The 15,295-nt window shown below is 44.7% G+C and overlaps 1 pseudogene; it reads left to right on the top strand.

The window, feature by feature from the left end:
• Window positions 1–11,212: 11,212 nt before the first annotated feature.
• Gm9710 lies at window positions 11,213–12,896 on the top strand (annotated as a pseudogene).
• Window positions 12,897–15,295: the final 2,399 nt, after the last annotated feature.

Genomic DNA, 15,295 nt, shown 5'->3' with positions numbered 1-15,295 from the left:
AAAGGGATGTACCACCATGCCCATTTTAGCGCATAACTCTTTAATATCATTAATTCAAATACCTATTGTGATTATGTTCTTTTTTTAAAAATTCAGTCATTTGAATATTGTAATACATTCTCTCCCATTGACCTCCAGGTTTGGATTTTGAAGAATAGTTCAACATAGTGGTTATTATTATTATAATATTATTATTATTATATATTATTATATATTATAATATCATATATATTATAATATTATAATATAATATTATTATTATTTTAAGAAACTGAAAAAATTTAAAAGGAGAAAAGATAAAAAGAAAATCCTTGAGTAGGCAGCAGTTCAAGGAATTTTGATAGGATCGTATTCCAGTTTCGTTCAGGCAGAATCACGGCCAATACAAAGGAGTGGAGGATTAGCCAAACTTCATGAACCAAAGGCAGCAAAGACCATCAAGGACGGGGAGGTATGCTTAGGAATACTCACACAGATGGAGGAAGAGCAGAGCACGGGTCTTCTGGGGTGATGTTACTGATCCTTCAAGAAACAGGAGGGGTTGGAGAGATGGCTCAGGGGTTAAGAGCACTGACTGCTCTTCCAGAGGTCCTGTGTTCAGTTGGCAGCAACCACACGGTAGCTCATTACCATCTGTAATGGGATTCAATGCCCCTTCTGGTGTGCATGAAGAGGTCAACAGTGTACTCACATACATAAAATAAATAAATAATTTTTTATTTTAAAAAAGGGGGGCTGGAGAGATGGCTCAGCAGTTAAGAGCACTGACTGCTCTTCCAGAGGTTCAGAGTTCAAATCCCAGCAACCACATGGTGGCTCACAACCATCTGTAATGAGATCTGATGCCCTCTTCTGGTGTGTCTGAAGACAGCTACAGTGTACTTATATATAATAAATAAATCTTTAAAAAATAAAATAAACAGCACTCAGGAGGTAGAGGTAGGCAGATTTCTGAGTTCGAGGCCAGCCTGGTCTACAGAGTGAGTTCCAGGACAACCATGGCTACACAAAGAAACCCTGTCTCACAGACTTAGGAGGCAGAAGCAGGTAGATCTCTGTGAGTTTGAGACCAACCTGGTCTACATAGCAAGGACCTTCCTAAAGTAAACAAGCAAGCAAACCAAAGCAAGTACTGTGCCCGACAGCACTCAAAGGGAGACAGGAGGATCAGAAACTCACTCTTGGCTCTATAGCAAGTTAAAGAGCAGCCTGGGCTACATGAGAAATACCCTCCCCAAAAAAAAAAATTTTTTTAAATGGCTCAAGTACCTTCACCATTTTCTAAGTTCAGTGTATTTGCATTACCTCTTAAGTGTTCCCAGGCCTGAGCACATTATCTGCAAGGCACTACCCACAGTTGGTTAGGGCCAAAGTCCACCCTGCTTTGACAGTCAGGATCTCCCCTTAGCTGAGGCTGTGTCTATGCATGTGGGTGCTGAGGGTCCCCTTTGGGTGCTAGGAACTTCAGCCTCACAGAGCAAAACCCTCCTTCACCCCTGCATTGAGCTCTCCTAACTTAGAAATTCTGTGCCTACAACTGTTCCCATCCCACCAACCTAACTGATAATAATTAGCCTCCTCCTAGCTTCCTATTTTCCTCTCATCCCAAGAGAGTAGAGACTCAGAAAATGTCCTTATGGGACCAGCAAGATGATTCTTCAGGTAAAGACACTGACACCAACCCTGATCCTGGGGAGAGCCCATATGATGGACATAGACAACTAATTTCTAAAAGTTATCCTCTGACTTTCAAATGCATGCAACAGTATGTATGCATGAACACGCATGCATGCCGTCATGTAAATATACACACAAGTAAATAAATAGATTCAATTAAAACTTGTAGCCAGTCTGTGATGGCATGCGCTTTTAATCACATCTCTGTGAGTTCCAGATTGCCTAGTCTATAGAGTGAGTTCCAGGACAGTCAGTTCTACACAGAGAGACCCTATCCTGTCTTTAAAAACCACACTGTGGCAGTGAGTTTTGGCTACACGCCTTTGTGCTCCCGGCAGATCACAAGCATACACCAGCCCAGGAGCTATCTTTGGATCCTCAAATGAAAGACACATGCACATTAGCTTATTTTTAAAATGTCTCAGCTACCTCAAAGGCTGGGCACTGCTGAACCTTTCCCTGCTACCCAAGGCCCAATCAGGGAAGTGGCCAGTGGCCACTTACCTGAAATCTCACATGACTGGTTGGCTTTGTCTCCTGCTGCTCCTGTATCCCATCCTTCTTTCCTGAGTCATGGTGGTCTTCCTCTCTGCATCCTACCCAAGAGACTCGAAGGGTCCCAACTTGTGCCCAACAATTAACCACTGGCATCTTTATTGATTGATCAAAAACTGGTTAGGGACAAGGACCTTCAGTGTCTGGGCATGCAGATTCCTTATTGAATCAAGGACATAGAACCAATCTCCAACACCACAAAAAAAAAATTTTTTTTCTTAAAGAAATGTCATTGTAGTCTTGTTAAGTTTTGTTCTCTACCCTCAACTTCTTCTGTCTTGCCTCCTTCCCCATGCCCCAGCCCCTGCATTGCCCTATCTCCCTTCCCTCCCTTCCCAGGTTGCTCCTTACTGGATATGATGCTTCCAACATCTGATATGGGAGCAGTTTCCAAAAAGACCACTAAAAAATACTTCTAGGTCTCCTGGTTCATGAGCCGTACCCAGGAGGGAAAATGGAAAGCAGTGCAAGTAATGCATTTGCAGAGAACCCATGGAGGTCAAGGCCACAGCGATGGCCCACGTGAATCCCCTCATAGCCCTGATGTCTGCAATCAGCACCAACTGTACAAGGGAAATGTGATGGCAGAGTGGGCCAGCCCCAGAGCAAAGAGGATGCCTCTGTGTACCACACAAGCACAGCTCGATCAGTTCATTTTATCATCTCCAGGCCTCTGCAACTGACCTACAACATTCGAGAAATGCCATCTACTGATAGCTCACTGGGGCGTTGTTAGGTATGGTGAGTGGCTTCTCTAAGCACCAATTTCCTCATCTAGAAAAACTGAGAGGCTGGCCAAGGCCCTTCTCACAGCCTCAAATGCACTGCCACTTTAAGTCTTTAGCTCTGTTGCCAGCATGGTGTCTCCTCGCTGCCCTTCTGTGTCAGCTGTTTGCCTTTTGGTTGTAGAACAAGGACCTAGGGGAGACAATGACAGTGAGGTCTCAGGGGCATAGCCAGAGGAAGTTGGAGTTCAAGTGGGGAGGACCCATTGGTCTAAGATGAACCTTTGGCTGAACAGGAGCAGGATTGGAAGGAGGTGTGGAGCAGTGCACCATGTCACCAGACAGTAAACCTGGTAAGGACAAGTGGACTCAGGAACCCCAGCAATTCTCATAATTGAGAATGGTAGGCTTTCAAATCTACACCCGACCAGGTTCCTGTCCTGGAACATGTGCTCACAACACCCATTGAGAGGAATGTGACAATCAGTCATGTACGGCAAGACCAAAGCCCCCCATGTGCAGGTAAGGCATCCCTAACATCTCAAACCTAGCCATACAGAGCATCTGCCTTTAGACCCCAGCCCACCCCAGCCAATAGAGAACATCTGCCTTTAGACCCCCAGCCCACCCTGATATGTTTATAAGTTAAAGTAAGGGCATTAATTGGCAAAGAATGGGATCCTATAACTTGGGATGGAAATATGAGGAGGGACCCTGCTGAAGCTGAAATTTTTGAATCTTCAGATTCTCAAGGGTTTACCTCACCTGAGGAAGTAGTATCCTCAGCCCCAACCCTTGAATTAATGCCTTTTTCACATGAGGAAATTAATCCCTCAGAGTCTGATAAACCAGCAATGACTTTCTCTGAAGAAAAGGCCAGATAAGACAATATTGATGTTTCTCAAGGCCTACCAATAGTTTCTTCTAGACCTATAACCAGACTCAAGGCAAAGCAGGCCCCTAGAGGGGAGGTAGAAAGTGTAGTCCATGAGGAAATGTGCTACACTACTAAGGAGGTTAATGAGTTTGCTAATTCATTCAAGCAGAAGTCTGGGGAATATGTGTGGGACTTGATTTTAAGGGTGTGGGCTCCAAGGTAACAAAGGCCAGGTGGCAGCATTGAATTGCCAAAGACAAGGTGATCATAGTTATTATAATGGACAATGTAGACAAAACAATGTTTATAATGACATAGCCATATAATAACAGCACAGGAGATGTGAAATTTATAATGGCATGACTCATTCAGGCCTTTGGTGGCTAATCAGTCATGGTGTTTCCAGGCATGAAATAGATAGGAAGCCTACTGCATATCTGTTTGATCTGTATAAGCAGAAAATGTCTCAAATATATGAAAGAAAGGCTACCCTGGATCATGACAAAAGGCAGTCTTGGCCAGTGAATCAGTTTCCAGATTGAGCCAGTTTGCAGACCCAGAACCCCTTCAATGGAGGGGTGGCCAGGTTCCCCGGAGGAAGGATCTTGATAAGACACATAAAAGTTTAGATGTTAGCCTTTCTCCAATTCTTTCCCAGAGGGATCTACAACCATTTACAAGGATAACTGTACACTGGGGGAAAGGAAATAATCAGACTTTCCGGGGTCTATTGGATACTAGTTCTGAATTGATGCCATCCCAGAAGATCTCAAGGAACATTGTGGCCCTCCAGTTAAAGTAGGGGCTTATGAAGGACATGTGATTAATGGAGTTTTGACTGATGTCTGACTCACAGCAGGTCCAGTAGGCCCCCGAACACATCCTGTGGTCATTTCCCCAGTTCCAGAATGTATAATTGGGATATACTCAGAAATTGGCAGAATTCTCATATTGGTTCCCTGAACTGTGGAGTGAGGACTATTATGGTTGAAAAGGCTAAATGGAAGCCTTTAGAGTTGCCTCTGCCAAAGAAAAATAGTGAATCAAAAATAGTATCGTATTCCTGGAGTAATTGCAGATATTACTGCCACTATCAAGGACTTGAAAGATGCAGGGGTGGTGGTTCCCACCACATCTCCCTTTAACTCTCCTATCTGGCCAGTGCAGAAAACAGATGGATCATGGAGAATGACAGTTGATTATCGAAAACTAAATCAGGTAGTAACTGCAATTGCAGCTGCTATACCAGATGTAGTTTCATTACTTGGGCAAATTAATACATCTCCTGGTACCTAGTATGCAGTTATTGCTCTAGTAAATGCCTTCTTCTCAGTACCTGTCCATAAGGACCACCAGAAGCAATTTGCTTTCAGTTGGCAAGGCCAACAGTATACCTTCACAGTTTTGCCTCAAGGATAGATTAACTCTCCTGCCCTGTGTCATAACTTAGTTATAAGGGATCTTGATCATTTGTCTCTTCCATAAAATATCACATTGGTGCACTATGTTGATGACATTATGCTGATTGGACCAAGTAAGCAGGAAGTAGCAACCACTTTGGACTCATTGGTAGCACATATGCATATCAGAAGATGGGAAATAAATCCAACCAAAATTCAAGGACCATCTACCTCAGTGACAGTCTTAGGAGTCCAGTGGTGTGGGCTTGCAGAGATTCTACTTCTAAGGTGAAAGATAAGTTATTGCACCCAGCCCCTCCCACCACCAAGAAAGAAACACAGTATTCATTGGGCCTATTTGGATTCTGGAGACAACACATTCCCCACTTGGGTGTGTTACTCAGGCCCATTTACCAAAGCTGCTATATTTGTGTGGGGCCTGTAAGAGGAGAAGGTTCTTCAACAGGTCCAGGCTGCCCTACCACTTGGATCAGCCAAGTGGACCTATCACTATGATCCAGCAGAGCCAATAGTACTTGAGGTGGCAGTGGCAGAGAGAGATGCTGTTTGGAGCTTCTGACAAGGACCTGTAGGTGAATCACAGAAAAGACCTTTGGAACAAAGGTCTATAGACAACTATTCTCCCTTTGAAAAACAGCTCTTGACCTGCTATTGGGCCTTAGTGGAAACTGAACATTTGACAATAGGACACCAAGTTACCTGAACTGCCCATCACGAGCTGGGTGTTATCAGACCCTCCAAGTCATAAAGTAGGACATGCCCAGCAGCAGTCTATTATCAAATTAAAGTGGTATATACGTGATTGGGCCCGAGCAGGTTCTGAAGGAACAAGCAAGTTACATGAAGAAGTTGTTCAAATGCCTATGGTTTCTACTCCTGTTACAATGCCATCTGCTGCCAAGCATGCACCTATAACCTTATGGGGTGTTCCCTATGATTAGCTGACTGAAGAGGAGAAGACTAGGACCTGGTTTGCTGATGGCTCTGCACGTTATGCAGGCACCACGCAGAAGTGGACAGCTGCAGCATTACAACCTCATTCCGGGACAACCCAGAAAGATACAGGTAAAGGAAAACCTTCACAGTGGGCAGAACTTTGGGCAGTACACATGGTATCACAGTTTGTTTGGAAGAAGAAATGGCCATATATATGGTTGCTCACTGACTCATCGGCTGTAGCCAATGGATTGGCTGGATCATCAGGGAATTGGAAAGATCACGATTGGAAAATTGGTGAGAAAGACATCTGGGAAAGAAATATATGGATAGATCACTCCAAATGGGCAAAGGAGGAAAAGATATTTGTGTCCCATGTAAATGCTCACCAAAAGGTTGTGGGAAGCCACATGTGCCGTTGCAGGGTGCCACTGGCTACCGCTGGCCACCATTCATACAAAGGCAGTAAAATTTTTTGCCAAGATGAGGTTTTGAGAATATAACCAATCAGATGAGAGATATGTTAACCAATCCGGGTGTGAGACAGCCTCTCCTAGGCCTATATAAGCAGCACCAGTTCTGGGCTTGGGGCTCTTCGCCTCTGCAATCAAGCTCTCCCAATAAACGTGTGCAGAAGGATCCTGTTGCAGCGTCGTTCTTGCTGGTAGGTCGGGCATGCACAAGAAAAGGTGACTACAGCTGAGGAGAAGTTCAATAATCAATGATTATCAATGTAGATAATATGGCCCATTCTGTGGACAGTCAGTCTCTTTCCCCAGCCATCCCTGTCACTGTTCAATGAGCACAAAAATAAAGTGGCAAAGGTGGACGAGATGGAGGTTATGCTTGGGCTCAGCAACACGGACTTCCACTCACCGAGGTTGACCTGGCTACAGCTGCCGCTGAATGCTAGATCTGCCAACAGCAGAGACAAACACTAAGACCCAGATATGGCACCATTCATCAAGGTGACCAGCCAGAAACCTCATGGCAGGTTGACTACATTGAACCACTTCATCTGTGGAGAAAACATTTTGTTCCTACTGGAGTAGATACTTATTCTGATTGTGTATTTGCCTTTCCTGCAGGTAATGATCCTGCCAAAACCACCATCCTTAGACTTACAGGATGCCTTATCCATCGTCATGGTATTCCACACAGTATTGCTTCTGAACAAGGAGATCGTTTCACAGCCACAGAAGTTCGATAGTGGGCCCACCATCATGGAATCCGCTTGTCTTACTATGTTCCCCATCATTCTGAAGTAGATGGTCTAATAGAAGGATGAAATTGCCTTTTAGGATTTATTTATTTTATTTTATTTTATATGCGTATACTGTCTCTCTCTTCAGAGACACCAGAAGAGGACATCGGATCCCATTACAGATGGTTGTGAGACACCATGTGGTTGCTGGGAATTGAACTTAGGACATCTAGAAGAGCAGACAGTACTCTTAACCCATGAGCCATCCCTCCAGTCCCTGGAATTTCCTTTTGAAGATGCAGTTACAGTGCCAATTAGATGACAGCAGCAAGGACGACTGGGGCAGAGTTCTTCAGAAGGCAGTATATGCTTTAAATCAGCATCTGATATATGGTACAATTTCTCCCATAGCCAGGATCCATGAATCCAGGAATCAAGAGGTAGAAAAAGGAAAAGTTCTACTCACTATCACTCCTAGGGACCCTCTAGAAAATTTTTTGCTTCCTGTCCCCACAACTCTAGGTTCTGCTGCTCTAGACATTTTGGTTCCAGAGGGGGGAGTGCTCCTACCATAAAAAGCCACAACAAACGTTCCATTGAACTGGGATCACAGACCTCCCCCTGTCATTTTGGACTTCTAATGGCCTTAAACCAACAAGCAAAAAAAGAAATAACAGTGTTAGGAGGGATGATAGATCGAGATTACCATGGGGAAATTGGACTGCCTCTCCACAATGGAGGTAAGATGGATTCTGTATGGAATGTAGGAGATCCCTTAGGACGTCTCTTAGTACTACTATGTCCTGTGATTAAAGTCAATGGGAAACTACAACAGCCTAATCCAAGAGAGATGACAAAGAAAGCAGAACCATCAGGAATGAAGTTATGGGTCATTCTTTGTCTTACTTGGGGTTTTACTGCTGTGAACAGACACCATAATCAAGGCAAGTTTTATAAAGGGCAACATTTAATTGAGCTGCTTGTAAGTTCAGAGATTCATTCCATCATCATCATCAAGGTGGGAGCAGGGCAGCATCTAGGCAGGCATTATGCAGGCTGGGCTGAGAGTTCTACATCTACATCTGAAGGTGGCTAGTGGAAGACTGGCTTCCAGGCAGCTATGAGTAGAGTCTTACTGCCCACACCCACAGAGACATACCTTCTCCAAATAGTGCCACATCCTGAGCCAAGCATATACAAACCAACACATTCCATTCCCTGGCCCACCATACACTTGTCCAAACATCTGAGTCTATGGCAGCCATACCTAATCATAGCATAATGCAAAATATGTTTAGTCCAACTTCAAAAGTCTGCATAGTTTATAACAGTCTCAACAATGTTAAAAGTCCAAAGTTCAAAGTCTCTTCTGAGATTCATCCAATCACTTTACTCTAATCCCCAAAGCAAGACAGGAAAGCAGTTGGGCAAACTCCAAACTCTGCATCTTCCTGCCTGAGGTCAAAGCAGTCTTCAGATCTCCAACTTTTTCATCTTTATTGACAGTAACAAACTGCATTCTCCTGGGTTGGTTCCACTTCCTATTAGCAGCTCACCTGGGAGGATACCCCACAGCTCTGGCATCTGAAATGTTTGTTTATCTTGTGGTCTAGAAGGCAAATTCAATGTCCCAGCTTCTCGTTCCAGTGTCTTGGATTCACACATGATCTTTTGTGCTTCTCCAAAGGGCTTATGCCTCTTCTTCAGCTCTGCTCAGGGTGATCCACTCTACTGCCGCTGCTGTTCTTGGGGATCATCCCATACTACTGGCATCTCCAATACACTACGGTCCTCTGCTGCAACTAGGCTTCACTAATAGCCTCTCATAGGCTCTCTTCATGGGGCCAAGCCTCCAATCTTTGCATGACCCCTTCAGTCCTGGTCCATCAACTGTAACTGAGGCTGCACTTTCACCAATGGCTTTCCATGGCCTCTCACAGTGCCAAGCCTCAGCTGCTCTTCAGATGCCTTCATGCCGTCAAAACCAGTACCAACTGGATGACTCTTACACATCACCAAGTACAGCTGCAGCATGAGGTACAACCTTGGCTATCTCTGGAACACAGCCATTTTGTGCTCTCAGAACTTCCCAGAAGATTTCACCTCAGTAATGGTCTCTTCTTTTTTTGTTGTTTTTTGTTTGTTTGTTTGTTTGCTTGCTTGCTTGCTTGCTTGCTTTTGTTTTGTTTTGTTTTTGAGACAAGGTTTCTCTGTGTAGCCCTGGTTGTCCTGGAACTCACTCTGTAGACCAGGCTGGCCTTGAACTCAGAAATCCACCTGCCTCTGCCTCCCAAGTGCTGGGATTAAAGGTGTGTGCCTCTTCTTAATCATCACTAATTTCTTAGCTGCAGCTAACCAGCATCAATTTTCCCAGTAGTCCCTTCAAGTCATAGCCACGGGGCCAAAGCTGCCAAGTTCTGCTGCTTGCTGGGGCTGGAACATGGCCCCGTTGTTCTATGACATTATCACCAGCAAGGCAAGAAAATGATCACTAAGTCATTATGATCACTAAGGCAAGAAAATCTCTTGAGTTCAAAGTCATCTGGGACAAAGCAAGTCCCAGATCCAGGCACGGTAGCACACACCTTTAATCTGGAACACACCTTCTGCTGGAAACCTACATAAGGGCATAGGAAGAAGGAAGATCTACTATCTCTTCTTCATTTGCTTGCCTTGTGGGAATGAGCAACTGCTAGATCCTTGGACTTCCATTCACATCTGCTGCTGACCATTGTTGGGAATTGGACTGCAGACTGGAAGTCATCAACAAATCCCCTTACTATATAGAGACTACGCATAAGTTCTGTAACTCTGGAGAACCCTGACTGATACAGTGGGTGTTTCTATTTTATTTCCCCACGTTCTTGCAAATGCCTACCCTCAAGGCCAGGCATAGAGGTCAACATGCCACCTCACTGCAAACCATCCTTTCAACCAGGATCAGGGGACATCTTTGACCTCTGTGGGCCTGGAGGTAGAGGTTCTGGGATGTGTCCCTTCTGCACCCCACATCCAGATATGCTACTCAATGTGCTTGGGCACAAAAGCACTTTCCTCAGACCTGGGAATAGTCTAATATCCTTGCCCCCTCCCACACTCCTCTGCTATCTGCTCTCCAGCCCAGACTCCTGTCAACTTTGGGTCCTCCAATTCCTTGCCTCTACAAGGATAATAAGGTCGGTCCAGAGCCTGAGGAGTCTAATCCTCTACTAGATGGACTTGTAAGCCACATCTTGGCCCTTCCTGCTGACAACATACACTGGCCATATCCTTTGATAGCTGGCCCTTATGTGTCTGCCCAACTTCATCTATCTAAATACAACCTCAATACTTTCCTGCTTCTGTCCTTTTGCTTACATTGGCTGGAGCCTTGGGCTGACACTCACATCCCCCTGCCCCCCAACACACATCAATTTCATCCCATGAACCTACCTTTCCTTTCATAAAGTTCTTCAAGCACTACCCAGTGGTGGTGGCACACACTTTTAATCCCAGCCCTTGGGAGACACAGGCAGGCAGATCTCTGTGAGTTTGAGGCCTAGCCTGCTTTACAGAACTAGTTCCAGGACAGCCAGAACTACACAGAAAAACCCTGTCTTGAAAAACCTAAGGGGAAAAAAAAACCCTCCAAGACTCCACAGTTCCTATCCCCAGTCCCATGTGCCTCTCTGCACACATGGAATACCTCCACCATCTCCCAGTACTCCAAATCGCTATGTCTTGGTTCCTTTTCAGGGATCTCTCTCCGTGCCTCAAATCATACCTCTGCCTGGATGGTTTTAACCACTCTAAAGAACTGGGCTCTGGGGCTGGTGAGATGGCTCAGTGGGTAAGAGCACCCGACTGCTCTTCCGAAGGTCCGGAGTTCAAATCCCAGCAACCACATGGTGGCTCACAACCATCTGTAACAAGATCTGATGCCCTCTTCTGGAGTGTCTGAAGACAGCTACAATGTACTTACATATAATAAATAAATAAATCTAAAAAAAAAAAAAAAAAAAAAAGAACTGGGCTCTGGGTGAAAACAAGAGACATCTAGTCCTGGGATGGGGTGGGTTTTAGCCACAGGAAGCCCCACACTGGGCTGGATACAAGGCAGTCTTTTCTCTGGTTACACTCTACAGTGGATGCAATTATCATTCTGGGTGGAGGTGGTATTTTTGTATATTGCTCTATACTGCATTCTCCCTCTCCTTCTCCCTCTTCCTCTCCCTCTCCCATATGGGGTGGGGGAACTATAGTAGTTTCAGCCTAGGCCTTGTGAAATGCCCCTGACCTTTTTCAACTTTTTTTCTTCCTCGTTTTTAGAACATGGTCACAAAAAGTTGCTCTGGCAAGCTGTGACCTTGGGACCCTCCTACTACTGCCTTCCAAGCAAATAACATTACAGGCTGGAGCAACCAGGTCCAACCAGACTTCCTTCCTTTTAAAAATTACATTTTAACAGAGAGCCCAGAGAGAAGCAAGATGGCAGACGTGCTGGTGAAAGAAAATTAAAATTCAAGGTCCATGACTCACGTGGCTTGCTAGTTAGGAGGGCTTTTTGGGCCTAGAGCAAAGAACAAAGGCTGTAAAATCATCCCAGGAACCAACTAGCCATTGAGATAAGAAAGGCACACAAAGACAATCTCCAGACAAGCTCAGATGAGTAATGGGCCACCTGCTGATATGGTTTGAGCTTAGCCAGATGCCCTGCCAACCAAGATAAACACCCTCCCTTTAGAGTTACTGTCACATACTGCTCACTGATGTTTAAACTGCCCAATTGTGTGAAGCTGTGCCAATTCTTCCCCTACCCCCACTCTTTTCCTATATAAACCCCTAACTTTTGAGCCTCGTGAACGACACCCCTGTCTCCTGCGTGAGATACGTGTCGGCCCGGAACTCTGTCATTAAACTACCTTGTGTGTTTACATCAAGACGGTCTCTCGTGATTCTTTGGGTGCGCTCCGACTTGGGACTCGAGTGGGGGTTTCCCCACTAGGTGCTTTCACTGGATCTTCACAAATCAGGGGGTGAGGAGTTCTCCATGGATGAGGATGGAGATGAAAGCATCCACAAGCTAAAAGAAAAAGCAAAGAAACGGAAGGGCCGCAGCTTTGGCTCCAAAGAGGGGTCCCGAGCACACATGCAGGAGAACTATGACAGTATGGGGCAGGAGGGCGGTGAACCTGGACCACAGTGCTCTCTTGAAGATTGAATTCTCTTTGTCACTGGAGTCCACGAAGAACCCACTGAAGAAGATATCCATGACAAATTCGCTGAACATGTGGAAATAAAAAGCATCCGCCTTAATTTGGACAGGCACGTGAGATACTGGTAGGAGGATATCTAGTTGAGTATGAAACATACAAAGAGTCTCAGGTTGCCATGGAGGGACTAACTGGCCAAGATTTGATGGGACAGTCAATGTCAACTCATGTTTTGTTTGTAGTCCACCAATGTGCAAGAGGAGAGGAGATGAAAGAATATACAATAGTCCAGACCGGAAACTCCATTGATAAATCATCTGTTTACCAGGTAGTCTCTCTACCAGTCAATTTGGTTATGCTGCCTTGGGTAAACAGGGCTAGGACTGACCTTGTATTTATATTTCATTTCTTACCCTATCTACTTAGTCTTGCCTTTGAGTTTAAGAAAAAATAAATGTTCCATTTTGTTTTCTACAAAAAAAAATTACATTTCAGTGTGTGTGTGAGCATGTGTGTGTGAGTGTATGAGGGTATGTGTGTGAGTATTAGGGTTGTATGTCTGTCTGTCTCTGTGTGTGTGTGTGTGTGTGTGTGTGTGTGTGTGTGTGTGTGTGATGTCATAAAGTACATGTGGTGCATGTGGAGGACAACATAGAGGATTTGATTCTCTTTGACTACAGTGTGGCTCCCAGAAATCAAACTCATGTTGTCAGGCCTGGCATATTGCATGCCTTTATCTACTAAACTGTCTTGCCAGGCTACTGTTTTGCATTAGTGCATATTAACTGTACAAAATGGGTCTCCCTATGACCCTCTCATCTATGTGAATGAGATTGTCAATGAACGTTGACAATTTTCACTTTCTGTCACTTTGTGTTTGAGACAGGGATTCTCTGTGTAGCTCTGGCTGTCCTGAAACTCACTCTGTGGACCAGGCTGGCCTTGAACTCAGAGATCTGCCTGCCCCTTCCTCCCAAGTACTGGAATTAAAGGCGTGTGCCACCACTACTTGGCTACTGTTACCCTCTTTTTTCTTTTTCTTCCCTTCTGTAGGTTTCTGCACTGTTCAAATCTATGTTCGTGTTGTATTTTCTTCAAATCCATCTTCCACATCAAAGAAACAGTTTCATGCCTCTCTTCCAGAGTCTGGCTCATGTTGTATCAAATGCTCACCAGATCCATCCATTTTCCTACATAGCACATGATTTTCTTTCTCTTTCTCTCTTGGTCACTGTTCTACTGCTGTGATTATACACCATAACCAAGACAATTCTTGTTTGTTTGGTTTTTTTAAAGTATTTATTTAATTGGTGGCTGGCTTACAGTTTCAGAGCTTAGTCTATTACCAACATGGTGGGAAGCCTGGCAGGCATGGTACTAGAGCAGTAGTTGACCGCTACATGTTGATCCACATGCAGAGAATGTGAGCCCAGACCTGACACGGTTTTTTGAAATATCAAAGAGTACACTCAGTGACACAGTCCCTCCAACAAGGCCATACATCCCAATCCTTCTAAACCTTTCAAAGAGCTCCCAGGGGACCAGATACTTCTGGACTTCATAGTTGCCTCCATTCCTATGCAGATACCCACTCCCTAGAGTCTAAGCAAGCATTCAGATAACTGAGTTCTTAGGGGCCATCCTTATTCAAACCTCCACAATCTCCATAAGTAACCCATAAAGTTGGGGGGTGTTGTTGTTGTTTGTTTGTTTGTTTGTTTGTTTGTTTGTTTGTTTGTTTTTCAAGACAGGGTTTCTCTGTGTAGCCCTGGTTGTCCTGGAATTCACTTTGTAGACCAGTCTGGCCTTGAACTCAGAAATCCACCTGCCTCTGCCTCCCAAGTGCTGGGATTAAGGCGTGCACCACCACCACCTGGATAAGTTGTTCTTTGTTGTTGTTGTTGTTGTTATTTTAGTTTGTGACAAGGTTCTCTGTGTAGCCCTGGCTAGCCTGGAACTTGCTGTGTTGATCAGGCTGGCCTCTACCTCCTGAGTGCTGGAATCAAAGGCATGCACCGCCACATCCAATATAACTAGTAAGATGTGAAATGCCAGTATCATGGAGCTGGGGCTAAGTTGGAAAAAAGGCTTACCTATATGTATAAGGCCCTAGGTTCAATCTCTAGCACCTCACAGACCATGCACGGTTACAAATACCTTAATCCTTAGGAGATAAAGACCGGAGGATCAGAAATTTAAGGTTACCTAATGTTATGTAGTAAATTAGAGGCCAGCCTGTACTACATGAGATCCTGTTTCAAAAAAAAAAAAAAAAAAGCCCCAGGGCTAGAGATGTGGTTTACTCCCTTTCAGGGCCTGAGAGCTGGGTTCCAAGCCCTCATGACATACAGCACACAACTGCCTATAACTCCAGCTCCGAGGGGACCTGTGACTTCTGGCCTTTACAGGTGCCTCTATTCCTGTGCAGATACCCACCTATACATATTTAAAACAATAAAACGATTTTTAAAAATCTCTTAATAAAACCTGAGGCAGGGCCAGGCAAGGTGGTGCATGCCTTTAATCCCAGGACTTGGGAGACAGAGGGAGGTGGATGTCTGAGTTCGAGGCCAGCCTGGTCTACACTACAGAGTGAGTTCCAGGACAGCCAGGGCTACACAGAGAAACCCTGTCCAAAAAAAAAAAAACAAAAACAAAAACAAAAACAAAAAAACCTTGAGGCAGGATCTGGCTGGACATCTCGCCCT

Source organism: Mus musculus, chromosome 5, assembly GCF_000001635.26.
Source record: "Mus musculus strain C57BL/6J chromosome 5, GRCm38.p6 C57BL/6J".
In the NCBI taxonomy this organism is placed as follows: Eukaryota; Metazoa; Chordata; class Mammalia; order Rodentia; family Muridae; genus Mus; species Mus musculus.
Note: the sequence above shows the minus strand (reverse complement) of the source record. Positions and strands in the feature narration are given on the sequence as shown.